General features: G+C 44.6%; 1 long non-coding RNA gene across 1 annotated transcript; it reads right to left on the bottom strand.

Moving 5' to 3' along the window:
• Window positions 1-193: 193 nt before the first annotated feature.
• LOC119314337 lies at window positions 194-772 on the bottom strand. Its single transcript, XR_005152266.1, has 2 exons — window positions 571-772; window positions 194-491 (listed from the first exon to the last, which is right to left on the bottom strand). It is a non-coding gene; the product is annotated as an uncharacterized LOC119314337 (long non-coding RNA).
• Window positions 773-4,648: the final 3,876 nt, after the last annotated feature.

Raw genomic sequence — 4,648 nt, 5'->3', positions numbered from 1 at the left:
CAGCAACTGGCTGTCCCCACTTCCAGTACCACGCGCTACCCGCGCAACCATAGTTGTAGCACACCGCAGCCGGCTCTAGCAAAAAAAAGCATGGTTGTAGCATCAGTACAAACAGTTCCTGTATCTCAGGCCATCGATGTATTGTGCCGCAACCTGCTCCAGCAAAAATTGATGTGGGATATAGCAAATTATGTCGTTGGATGCAGCTCCTCCGCGCCTACTTTCGACTGGTTCCGGCAAAAAAACGCCAACAATAGCAAATTGAAGCATCGGTTGTAGCATTTCTCATAGTTGTAGCTCCGCCGCGCGACGGTCATAGCCGACGCTCGTGCTGGTTCCAAGAAAAATTGATGACAAATGTAGCAAAAAATTTCACTGGATACAGCTGATTCCCATCACATAGTCTTCTCCCATGTAGCAAGAGCAAAGGTTGATTCCAGCAAAAACAATTCATAGCGGCCATGCCGTCGCCGCCGAGCACTATCATCTCCCTGTTGCGGGAAAAATGCAATTAGGTTCCAGCAAAAATCAAACATAGTTCCAGCAAAAACAAATCAAAAAAATTGCAACTTATTATTCTCCGCCACCGCCATTGCCGCCAACCACCATCTTGCCGACTGAAGCAAAAAATCCCACTGGAGGAGTTCAACGCCGCACATTGTTGGTTTCCCGCATACTAGCACTAGATGGGGGGTGTGGTGATGTAGCAGCGCTGCCATGGTGATGAGCTGTACTGCTGTAGGTGCGCCGACGCGGAGGAGACGGGGAGGTCTGAAGAAAGAAGAGGAGGCGAGCTCGGTGGAGAAATCAGAGACGCAAGTCAGATAAAGGAACAAGTGGATGAGGTTGCAAGATAAGAGATAAGGAAAGAAAAAAAGAAAAGCGATGCAGCTTGGCCAGCATGACCTGGCATGTGTGCGCAACTCCAACACGCATAGCGAGCGAGACGGCCGGCCGAAGTTTTGATCGGCTTGCTGATTGTAAACATTTCACTTTCTTTATAAAACGGGCGAAAACCTTTTTTGAGAGATCATCATTTATCAAGACATAGCTGCCACTCTCGATCTCGCCTAGCATGACACGCTAGTTGCTGCAAACCCACCACAACGTCGCAGCCCATGCCGGCCCGCTGTCCCAACTCGTTTCGTCCAGGTAAACGGCGACTGTAAAAATCAAGTGGCCCAAGTGCCCAACGAAGGAGACGCCCATGAAAACTGTAACCGGCCCAAACGAACGCGTGGAAGGTGATGCGAAATCACTAATTAAAGCATCATGTTTCTCAAAAAAACTAATTAAAGCATCGTTAATAGTACAACCGACTGCTGGCTATATAAGGTTGCTATGTCCTATTGCTAAGTTTATAGCCGACAAATATAATAGTTAGATGTAAATAAATACTATTTCTTTGATACATGACCCATTTCACACTCTCATAAAGTCTTTAGAAGCACGTGCTATAACCGGTTGTTAGTTGTAGCCCGTTTGTCTTCTCTCTTCTCTTCTCTCTCTTTCAACTAAGCACAAATTTATTATTTTAAGTCTTATATCCCGTCTATGTCATCTTATTATACTTGCTCTTAAGGAGCATTCTTTGCAAAGGTCACTCTCACGGTGTGCCACTTGTCGTAACCTGAGAATTTTCCCTTTCTTGAAAATCCGTTTATTCAAAATATTTTATCTTTTAAATTGTGCGTCCAAATCTCAAACCATTTTTTTCGTCAGATTCCTCGAGTCGAGATCTTTAAAACTAATCCCATGGTAATAGCTTTTGAGGAACTATTTTTGCATGAAAGAAACAGGATGAATAATCCTAATCGAGAGCATGCTTTTTCCTTTCTAAACGTGTACCTCCACGAGAAGTAAACCCATGCCTCTCGCGAAAGGAAAAGAAAAAAAAAACAATTTCTGAGAGGCACGATCATGCCTCTCACGAAAGCAAACCCGTGCCTCTCATGAAAGAAAGAAAAAAAAATATGTTTTTCCCGTTTACGAGAGGAATGACCATGCCTCTCACGGGAGCAAAATCATGCCTCTCGCGGAAGAAAAAATACAATTTTTTTTTCGTTTCCAAAAGACACAGTCGTGCTTCTTGCGGAAGCAACTCGGTGCCTCTGGCAAAAGTAAAAAAAACACGTTTTCTTCGTTTCCGAGAGGCACGACCATGCCTCCCGCGGAAGCAAAAATACGTGTTTTCCTCGCAATTCCTTTTGACTTTTTTTTCCAAAGTTAGGAAAGAACGGTGAAAAATGAAAAACCTAAAAGCCGAAAAAACCTCAAAAAAAAAACTATCTAAAAAGTTGATAACACGTCCGAAAGAGAAATGAAGGGAGCGTGTCAAGTGGCGCGCTCTCAGCCACCCCTAAGTGACTCTTTGGGAGGCTTCCAAAGCAGCGCTGCTTCGCTAGTTGCTCCTTAAAATCTAAGAAAAACTGCAACCTGGTTGGTGTTTGTATGTCGGTACCGGGGCCGGTCTCTTTAATGTGCTCGACTTCATTATGTATTTTTTGTGGAAGAAAAAAAATTGGCGCAATGTATTTTGGTGTGAAAATGACCAATCGACAGGGATATGTCCTCCCCCTCAAAATAAATAAATAAATAAAATAAAAGACAAGGACATGTCTTCTGTATAATGTACAGGCACTGTATTCTGCTATAATGGTGCATTTTGCTCACAAGTCCATCGGAAAAATGCACGTGTGTATGCAACCTTGGCGTTCTTTCTATTTGCATGGCTAGTCCTTGACTTCGACAAAGGCAAAAAATCACCCCGTTTCCAAGGAGGTTTGTCTCCATAGTCCCTGCAACTCACCACGTTGTGGATTTATACATGTTGAAGTTAAATTTCAGAGAGATACCCTCCATCGAGTGTTTGACCTTGATGAAATCCCTTTCTATATGACATGGTTGATACAACACGTTTGGCTAAACCCCCACTACATATTACAACAAGTTTTTAACCTGCAATTTGCACGCTAATTCAACAGCATTGGTAAAAGATCAAGCAATGCAAGCATTCCAAATTTCCAATTGCCAATGCTACCATGCACGCGTTGTTTAGAGTCATGCACAATGCATGTAACCGCAACAAGACAAGGAGCCGACTGAGTTCTACAAGCCAAATCACTCATATTCTAAACGGTTTGCTTACCAGTAGTAGTAACCAGAACACCAATGGCTCCGAGAAGGGGGGAAATCACATAGAATATGGAGAGCTCGAGCCCATGAGGCCGGCGGTGCTGCTCGTTATAATATGAGATCTCTTACAATATCAGGGGACCATGCCACCATATATGCGCCTGCTTTTGCTCGGCCACCCGATTAGCCACATAAGCACTCAAAGGAGCCAAGCTCTAGATTTGTTGCAACTTGAACCAGTTGCCTAACCACCTTTTTATTGTTCTCCTACACAAGGATCGACCGCTTATATATTGGCACTTCCCGGCTTTTAGCAGAACCTCCAGCTTTAATTAGTTCTTGTTCTAGCACTGGTTTGTTCCTTTTCAGAAAGGGGTGATGGAGGATGAGCACATCACCAGGGCATAAAAATTTCTATGATTCTTGATGTCTTGTTTTTGTTTTATCATATATTAAATTAAACGCTATTAATTGTACCCCGCAAAAAAAACGCTATTAATTGTAGTCCTTTTGTCACTATTTGTTCACATTTTTTTTTTCAATTTAACGAGATTGCATCAGTACTAGTAGCATGAAAGTACTAGCACGAAAGCACTAACAATGGTGATTTCACTTTGTATTCGTTCACTAAACAAACATCAATCTCCCTGTTGTCACCCAACCCATGACGGGCCCAGAGATCAAAATTTGCCGGGGCGACGTCGAACAATGGAGCTCGATGATGCTGCGCCCGCTGGTCGACATGCAAGGGAGGTAGCATGCTCTGTTGCCGGAGACATGGGGCAGCCGCCACTGCTCGCTCTAATGGTGGATCCGCCACTAACCTATCCATGCACAAAAAAGTAAAAGCACGTACAATACAATTAGTAACGCCACAAAGGATGAATACGGGTTGGAATACTGAGAAATAAAAATGATGTTTATCTTCTCTTATATTGTTGGGAATATGAGTAAATTACTACAAGATTCAATCCGAATAAGCAGAAAATAAAGCATGACATCAATAGCAGAGATTAAACTAATCATGCGAAGTAGCATAGTAGATGAACAGATCACATTTAGGGCACATACTAGAAACATAAATTCTACCACGATCTCGAACAAGAAGGATAGAATCACATATGGTGCAGCGGGAGCAGCACCGCCGGCGTTGACGTTATCGCCCATGTCGTCGAGGATGAGATTGCCGAGGTCGGGGAAGAAGTCGTCGTTGGTGAAGTCGTCGCTGCCAGCAGTCGCGCGAGTGCACTCCCCAAAAACCTGATCGCCCCTCTCCAGGATCACGAGAGGCGGGGTTCTAGAGGCCTGTTGTTCCTTCTCGCGGTGCACGCCGAAATGAGGGATGGAGAAGACTTGCGTGACGGCGCAATGATCTGGAACGGTGGTGCGAAACCATGCGAAGTGGCGGCAGCTAGGGTAAACGTCTGCCTGACTATATAGTGCGGGCCGGGTAGGGCGTGGGAGTAAACCCCGCAACCCGCGGTGCGGCGCGTCGTGACGAGGCGTGGCCTGG

This window comes from Triticum dicoccoides, chromosome 6A (assembly GCF_002162155.2).
Source record: "Triticum dicoccoides isolate Atlit2015 ecotype Zavitan chromosome 6A, WEW_v2.0, whole genome shotgun sequence".
Lineage (NCBI taxonomy): Eukaryota > Viridiplantae > Streptophyta > Magnoliopsida > Poales > Poaceae > Triticum > Triticum dicoccoides.
This window is presented reverse-complemented; position numbering and strand designations above follow the sequence as displayed.